We start from the raw sequence: 9,589 nt of genomic DNA, 5'->3' as shown, positions 1-9,589 counted from the left end.
TAAATGTTTAAATGCCTATTTGCTTTGGTTAACTTAGAATGTAAGTATAAGTAAGTATAATATGGTATGTATAACTGTGGTTGTGTATTTTATCTAGGTTGTTTTTTGGTGAAAAGCACCTTAGCTTTCCCCCTACAAAACAACTTATAAAGAGGGGAGGTGTTACATACAGCACTGATGTTACCTGTCTGTCATGGGTTTGGAGGGAAAGTTCCATCCTATGGGGAGTGGAAGGCGGGACATCAGGAGGAGGGGCTGTACTGTATAAATATGTGAAGCCTGTGTGGTGAAGTTCAGATGACACTCTGAGAGATGCTGAGAGACACTGGGATGTGACGAAGCAGCAGCTGGGAAGAAGAAGCTGTTGTGGGAGTCTGTGTGTCAGACAGGGTACTACTGTGTGTCAGAGTACCAACCTGATAGGTTCAGGTGTCTGTTGGTTAGCCAGAACTGATAGGTTCAGGGTCTGTGCTTCAAGTTAAGGGTTCTGTGTGAACCAAACTGTGTGTGTGTATGAGTGAAACTAAGCCACGTTACTATATTTTATACACCTGATCATTTTATTTTCCTGTGTGTTGTTTTAAATAAACCTTATTCTTTTATTGTTTAAAAATCCATCCCTGGTCTGTGTGACTTCTTATAGGGAATGGTTGGTGGCAGCTTAGTGTAACTGTGTGACATATCCCAGTAGGTCTGGGTTTGTCACAGCTTGCTATTGCATACTGCTACTGGGAATCTGAATTGCAGTTAGACTCATCATTTGCCACACCCTACAGGGGAACCTGGGAGGTGTGGCGGGCGATGTAGCTGCTAAGAAAGTCCTGGGACTTCAACTCTGTGAACTCCATCACTTCATGGGAGAGTTCCCAATGCACCAGAAGACAGTATGGTTTGGCAGATCCAGGGCAGACTAGACAATATGCACAGCTTTGTTCTCCAGCAAAAGGAAGTGCTTAGTTCGAGCTAGGAAGAAATGGAGGGGATGCCACTGCTTCCCCTCTACATCTGCTGCTTGAGGCATTTTCCTTCCTTTTCCAAAGGGGAGGGCCAGCCTAATGACATCATAGGTGTGTCCCAGCATGCATGGGCTTGCACTTGATGATCCCAGCCCCCCCCTTTTTTTGAGGCACAACAAATGAAAAAGAAGATGGTAATTTATTGGTTCAATTCAGATTTTTTCATTGGTTTGTTTAGCATGAGTTGATATGTAGGAGACTGGATAGGGCTCGAGTTCAATGAGGCTGCAGTGTTGCAGCAAGAGAGCACATGCTTTACGTGAAGTGGTTTTGAGATCCATCCCTGCCCTCCCCAATTCAAAAAGAAACTACTATCAGGAATAGATTGTTGGGTTTGATCCAGTTTAGTATCACTCAGGCTTTTTTTTTTTTTTTTTTTTTTTTTTTTTTTTGCAAACATTCTTTCCAACATGCATAGGAGAAATATCATTGGAATGGAACAAAAATAAATGTGTCTATTTAAACACATTTGCTTTCATCCAGTCCTAGAGATGTCATTCATACACATCCCTTTTCATTCTGGGGCATTTAATAGATACCATCTTGTGTTAAAGCGTTCAGTCTCAGAGAATAGTCCGAGGTATGAAAATAGAAAGCGTAGGGTTTGAATTCAGACAGGCTGTCTTTTCCTTGAAGGATTCCACTAGGGAATGTCTGGTGGAAAGCGTCAGCTGTAAACTGTATGTTGTGAATTAGTGTGCATTATACTTGCCTAAGTGTTAATCTTTTCAGTCATTAGATGATTATTCAAAGGATTTAACACATTATATATGTGTGTTCTGTGCCGTCAAGTTGGAACCGACTTACAGGGACCTAAGAGGGCTTTTAACGTGAGTGACATATCTAAGGAGTGGTTTTATCAGCTCCACTCCCCCAGTCAGTTTCCATGGGTGAGTAGGGATTTGAACCCTGTTCTCCAGAGTCCTAGTCTGTCACTCCATCCACTACACCATGCTGGGAATCTGCATTATATAGGTATTATTTATTTATCTGAAATATTTTTATCCCACCCCTCTCCTTAAAAAGAACCCAAGGCAGCTTACATCATTAAAAAGACAATATTCAAATGCTAAAAACAGTAAATATACAAATATTTAAGAATTAAACGAGTATTATATTAAAAGTGGTAAATAAAATCAATACGTACACCAGTTCTTTAAAGATTGAGGTGGGGTTTATTTGCTCACAAAAGCTTTGATCAGTTTAACAGAAAATAATTCAGTGCTGGATAATGCGGGAAGCATGTTCGCTTCATGAAAATGGCTCCATCTTCAGATGCTGTCACACTGTAAGATCCACGGATATTCTGAGTTGCTGGGATTTTTTTCATAACATCCATCTGGATCAGATCTTGGATAAGGTGCTTTTTTGAGCTATAGTTCTCAGCATCCCCCAGTCAACATGGCCACTGTCTGAGGGGATTCTGGCAGCTGTAGACCGCAAAATACCAATTTCTAATCTCTGACTAGGCTGAGGGCTGAAAAAGCACTTTTTCATCTTGAATAGAGAACAAGAACGGGAAATTATTCTGGCTAGTATCCTGTTCACAATTGCACAGCATGACAATATACGTGTGGAGCAGGAGACAAAATTACAGGACAGCAGAATGAACCAGCTGCAACGTCTGCTGCACAACACCGCATGTGGAAACTTTTGTTTGATATGGGTTTATAGGATGTCAGAACCACTCATACAACAGCTCATAGTGGCTGCAACATCTGCCAGCAGGATATGAACTTGAGAGTTTGGTATCTCCCAGGAAGCTTCAACAGGCGATTCATGTTGGCAGCATAATGCAGGGAACACTGTTACCAACCCCTTCTCTCTCCCTCCCTCCCCCCCCTCTATGTGTGTGTGTGTGTGTGTGTGTGTGTGTGTGTGTGAGTGAGTGAGTGAGTGAGTGCACTCAGTTCCAATGGACTCAATAAGCAGATCTGTAAACAATTTTTTTTACAGAAGTAACCAAAACAGTGTAGCATTTGCCCTCCAAGAGTTCGCTTCTTGAACTTCCTGTCACTAAGGAATCAAGGTCAAATCAAGATTTAAAACTCAAGACAGCAAAGATTACATTTAATCTCGGAAGATAGGTCAACAAAACAAAACTAGTTTATGACATGAGACAGGCAGCAGATTCAGATAATTAATCCAACTGGATGTCCACTGGATTATATACCAGCCCATTAACACCAAATCCTGAAAAATCCCAGGAACCTGGAGCTTTGCCTTAAACTGTCATCATGTACAAATGTGCAAAGACTGAGCACTATACTTTTTCCCCTTCTATTTCCTTAGAGCATCAGAAGAAATGCATTTGCGAAGGCTTTCACAGCCAGGATCTAATGGTTGTTATGGGTTTTTCGGGCTCTTTGGCTGTGTTCTGAAGGTTGTTCTTCCTAACATTTTGCCAGTCTCTGTGGCCGGCATCTTCAGCGAAACATTAGGAAGAACAACCTTCAGAACACGGCCAAAGAGCCCAAAAAACCCACAACAACCATCAGAAGAAACCCCATTATTATGATGATGCCAACTATGAGGAGGAGGATGGTGGTGATGGCTTTTCCGATAACAATTGTTGTTGTTTTCAATACATTTATATGCTTCTTTTGAGTGCACAGGCTTCCAAGGTAGCACATAGGTGGAGTGAAATCAATACAAGCTCTCGTGACTGCACATAAAACAGTGCAATAGAAATACTCACTATGTCTTGAAGAGATTATTCCCGTATGTAGTATCAGCCCTCACCATAGAGAGAACTTCCATTGCAACCACTGTCAAAAGCTCAGACACAGCTTAGTGACCCATAACTCAACACGTTTTGACAGTGGAGCCCATGTCCACATTCAGGGACTAGTCATCAAAGCCTGTGCATTTGAAGAAGAGCTCTGAATAATCAATACAGAGCAACACAGCAGCCATAGGGGCCATCAGGGACCCCAGAAAGAGATCCAAACTGCAGTGGTAAAATTTTCAAAGGATACACGGACTCATCTGCAGCAGAAAAATCAGCAAGATGTCTTGTGGCACCTTAGAGACCAACAAATTTATTACAGCATAACTTTTTCATGGACTGGAGTCTACTCTCAGATGCTGAAAGTGTGAAAAGGCATTGTTTATGAGCATTACAGTTGAACAATTCTGAATTAATGACAGGTTAACAAGGAGCTCCGCTATTTACAGGTCAGCCTCATATTTCGGAACTTAATCTCAACTGCCTCCCTTCCTCTGAAATGGTAATAAGAAATCTTACCACACATGCCCATGCTTGTGTACACACAGAGAGAAGAGAAAGGCAGACAGGGAGAGACACAAGTACACAAACATACAAACTCTACCTCTGTTACGTGCGGCAATATGTTATCACACTCTGTGCGGCCATCCCTTGTCCAAGTGTGCAGATTCTATCCAAGACAAAGGCCGCTACACAGGCACACTGCTGCCTGCTGCTCAGACTGTAAAGCAGAGGTAGGTGAGGTGCGCCCCAGTCAGAATGCTGAGCGATAAACTCACAGGAGGCTCCTTCTTGTGTAGGAGCTGGCATATAGAAAATGCCTTTAGCACACAGGCTTCAAAAGCACGCAATGGGAACCGCAGGCACTCTCTGTTTCTCATGACATGCCCATGCAGCACGCACTCTAAAGATGAACCATCATCCGATGTGACAGTATACACCTATGCAGTGGGAATTGCCATCCATGTCATATGACATATTTTGTATCGCATGATATTACTCTGAGAAGGATTTTTTTCCGCATCTTAATTCTGTGCACTACTATGTTCTTTTTTGTCATTGGATCTAAGGAATGTGTGAGAACTTTTCATTTTTCCCCCTTTTTTAAATTAATTAATAACACAAACAGACATACAAAACACATAATCAGGGAGAATATTTTCCGTATATCCATCTAACATACAATACTGACTGCATGTACCATATTCCCCTACTTAACATCTTTAGGCCAAATCCATTTGATATATAATTCTGACTACATAACCTCCGATAATTAACATACATAAATTGTCAATATATAAACTTAAACCTGTATTGATCTTATATTCAAGCCACTCTTAATTGCATAAACCAACTATAGTGAGAACTTTTCATTTTGATTTGCCTAGGACAGTGGTTCCCAACCTTGGGTAACCCAGGTGTTCCTGGACTGCAACTCCCATAAACCCCTGGCCAGCACTGCTAGTGGTGAAGACTTCTGGGAGCTGCAGTCCAAGGACACCAGGGTTACCCAAGGTTGGGAACCACTGGCCTAGGAGATTGCTCTGCGGGATTTTGATCAAATCTGTATGCCACTTTGCACAGGTCACTTGCAGGAATGAATCTGCTGACATTTGGGACATAATTTATCTTTCAGGCACCTCTGATGCAGTACTGTAGTACCTTACCATTCTATCACTTTCCAACAATACTGCTTCAAGTACTCTATCAAGCAAACAGAACTAGCTGTATCTTCAGCCTTTTTCGGAATGTTATATAGAGGATCCTGCTTTGGCAGGGAGTTGATCAGAAACACCCCTCCAAATTTTAGGATGTGTAAATTAAATTGAAACAATGGGATGGAAGTTTAACTCTTCAAATATCACTGTGATTTAAAAGATTAGAAAAAGAACTTCTCCAAATTGTTTCTTATGTAACTGAAGGAAGGCCAAGCTGATTCACAATTGGAAGAACATGTTCTTCAAAGACATAGTAGGACCCACATATCCATGAGGATTGGCATCTCCACAGTCTGAAAATATTAAAAACTTTGAAAGAAAAAAATCCAGAAATTTTTTTAAAAAATGCATTACCAGCACTAGCCACTAGATGGGGCCAGAGATCACCCTATGAATTCTTCTTGTTGTATTCACGAAGGCTTTCACGGCCAGGATCTAAAGATTGTTGTGGGTTTTTCGGGCTCTTTGGCCGTGTTCTGAAGGTTGTTCTTCCTAACGTTTCATCAGTCTCTTTGACCGGCATCTTCAGAGGACAGCACTCTGTGCTCTGGTGTAGTTGGCGTGGGAGTGCAATATTTATGGTTGTGAGATAGGCTTTTGTCTTTTTCTGTAGATGGGTGATTAGTGTGTCTTGTTGTGGATTGTTGTGCTAAGGAGAAGAGATTATCTGTCACTGTGGTTGATGGGTGTCATTAGCTGGTCTTTTGTGTGTAGTGATCCCCTGTCCTTGTGGCTGGGTAGAGTTTGTTGACCTTTTGCACGCTGTATTTTTGAGAGCTGGGAGGAGAGTTTTGTTGAGCTTCACACTTTCCTCTTTTTTGTTGAAGTTCTGCTGCTGCTTATGGATTTCAATGGCTTCCCTGTGCAGTCTGACATAATGATTGCTGGTGTTGTCCAGTATTTCAGTATTTTGAAGTAGAATTTCATGTCCAGTTTGGGCAACAACAAATTCTTGTTGTTGTTGACAACTTATGAAGACAGGAGGGCCTGGGAAGATAGGAGAGCCTAGCATGCCTGGCATGCTCTGGTCCATGGGATCACGAAGAGTCGGACACGACTAAATGACTAAACAGCAACAACAACAACTTATAATAGTCTCTAGCACCCTCTAGTGGCAAGTTCTGGAAATGCATGTGAAAATACTTTTTTCTGTTTTTCTTTTTTCTTTTACCATGCTATGTATAGCATTTGCCATTATTCACAGAAGGCCTGGAACTAATCCTGGGGGCTCCTACTGTACCGAACATAGTTTACACAAAAAAAGAGGTTTACTGTGTAATCATTCAGTTCCCTCTCCTCCCCCACATAATCTGTTCTGTCCAAGATACATGTCCTAAGAGGAAATTATCCAATCTTTTGAAGAAAACTCCACAATGTCCCCGCTAAGGAAGCTTTATAACATTATCCCTACTAATTAAATGTATTCGTTCTCAATGTAGTTTTAAGTGATTACTTGAAGCTTATTGATAAATGTATTGAATGAACAACTATTAAATAGAGATGGTTTATTTGTATTTGTCTCCCTTTGGACCTTCCTCACAGAAATATCCTGGTCCACTCACTGGGCTTCAGCAGCTGAGTGGGGAGACTCATCATCCCGCCTCTTTGCCAGATGGGTAAGCAGCACAGGGAGGTGAAGAAGCGCCATCTGAACTACTTCCATGATTGGCGCAATGATGCTGACAATGGTCTCATGCACCACATGAAGCCCAGTGAGTGGGCCAGGCTGGTTTGGGCAAGAGGGTGCAAAGGGCCTGGCCACCTATGGTGGCAATATTCCTATTTGTCCCTCCTGAAGATAAATATGAATATCCTATTTCTATTTAATAGTTGTTCATTCAATAAGGCCAGGAGTGACAAAATTGCACGCAACAAATCTTAGCCTATCAATTAATCAATTACGTATCTGTAAATTATTATCTAGGCAAACGTGATTTTAGAGACCGAAATATATTTTGTCAGGTTTAATGTTTAGCACACCTTTATTGTGTTTATATCGTGCAGGAACTTTAAAAATGCTCTGTTTGTATACAAAGCCCATACGTGGTTCAGCCAGTAGAATCCTTAAAGAGGCAACCTTTCATGTGATGGTTTTGCATCCCATCCTGCATCTGAACCTTACTCTCTCATTCACAGGCAGGGATTTTTCTTTGAAGAACCTGTTTCATCCCTTCTATGGGTTTTTTGTTTTTGTTTGCTTGCTTGTTTGTTTTAATGATGGGTTGAGTGAACTAGTCCACCAGATGTTATTGGAGAGCATCTCCCAGCATCCTTGCCATTATCTAGGCTGGCTAGGGGTGAAGGCAGCTGCAACCCAGCCATACCATCAAGACCACACTTTGCCCTTTGTTGCTTTACATGTTGAGAAAGTCCAACTGGGTCACTTTTCAAGAAGCTAAAACGGTTTTAATTTATTCATCTTAAGGATGAATCGCCTGTCTCTTGCATCAAGACACTACGGTTTGCCACTTCTGCCCTCTGCTTTCCAGTGCTCTCTTCCAGAGCAGGGGAAGGGACCACCACCACCACCACCACCACCCATGGAGCTGGACTGCAGGTTCCATCAGCCTTAGCCAGCACAAGCAGGGCTGAAGGATGATGGGAGTTGTTGTCCAACAACATCTAGAAGGCAACACGCTGTCTCTTCCTGCTCAAGAGTGTAGAATACTTTCCCCAATGAGTTTAGGAAGATAAAGAAGAAAAAAATAGGGTGAAATTGTTCAGAAAAGAATTCCTAAACAAATTGTACTGGTGCAAACATTTAGCCGGCCCTCAATCATCACTCTGCAGATAATATGGAAGGCTTTTGGAAGATCAACAGGACAACCCACTCTATTAATAAAAACACATGCTTACTCTATCAGGATAGTGTAGGGAGCTAGGCTGCATAAAGGGCTCCAAAAAAAGAGGCAAAAGTTACTTTGGGGGACTACAGCTCCCATGCTGGCTGGGATATTCTGGCAGTTGTAGCCCAAAAATAAGAAACTTTTCCTGTGTCTGCACCAAATCCCACCCCACCCCACCCCCAGCCCCCTTGTGTCACTACTTCTGTTAAGTTACTTGCACTCTCCTGCTTCCTGTACAGAAACCCTCCAGTCTTTGCCATGTCACGGACACATTGATGGATTTTCAGGTTCAGACTGAATGGCTGCTGGCTTCCCAGATTTTTTTTTTTAAGGTACTCTGAGGTCATTCATAAAAAAAATGTTACACGCCAAGTTAGGAAGTGAGGCAATGAAACAATATGTAACTGGGGGGTGCGATTAGGTTGCTGTAGCACTTATGCTTTGGGGTTTTTTTGCCCCATCAGCGCTGAGGAACGTGTCCCTTGTTTTCCCGTGATCTTCCTTCTGTAAGAAATCCCACTCGATTTAGATATTGCCCCTTCTGCTCCATTCTTCCAGAGATTTCTTGAGACATGAAGCCTCATTCAGAGGGCAGGCTATTTCTGAACCAGGGTGATAATAATTATGACAAACGCAAAGCGGCGGGCGAAATGCATCTATTCCCTCCCTCTCTCCCCCTCCTCCTGTTCATCAACAGCCCCCGTCGGTTTCCTGACCTTGTGCCAGGCACTCTCGGTTGGGGAGGGACTGCTGTGCTCCCGTCTCCCACCCCGCTTCCGGACCATGCTCCTCAAGCACCTAGCCAGGCCAGCCCCTCCTACACCTCTGGGTGCTACCGGGCTCCTTCTTCTGCACTCGGGAAGTGCTTCGCCATAGGACACCCCCCCACCCTCCCGCCGTGCACTCGTCCTGGTGGCCTACGTGGTAGGATCTGCCTGCCTCTCTCTCTCTCTCATTGTCTCTCCGCCTCTCAGATCTTGCCCAGAAGAAGCCTCCGCTTTCCAGGGCATTGCCCGAAAATGGGAGAGGAGGAGGGGGGGAAATCCCCGCATCCCTCCCCTCCCTTTGCCAGCAGTGGCTGGCTTCCGACGGCGGCTGGAGATTCGATCGCGTGAACTCGGAACCCTGCGCTGCGTCCGTCGCCGGGGTATCAGGCCTCCTGCCGCCGCCGCCGCCGCCGCCGCTCTCCTCTGCGTCCCAAGAACTTCTCCGAAGTGAGTGGGTTTCTCTTCTCCTTGGCGAGACGCGAGTTCGAGACCCTTCCTTTCCTGCCTCTTGGCG

The sequence above is a fragment of the Pogona vitticeps genome, chromosome 2 (genome assembly GCF_051106095.1).
Source record: "Pogona vitticeps strain Pit_001003342236 chromosome 2, PviZW2.1, whole genome shotgun sequence".
NCBI classification, from domain to species: domain Eukaryota; kingdom Metazoa; phylum Chordata; class Lepidosauria; order Squamata; family Agamidae; genus Pogona; species Pogona vitticeps.
This window is presented reverse-complemented; position numbering follows the sequence as displayed.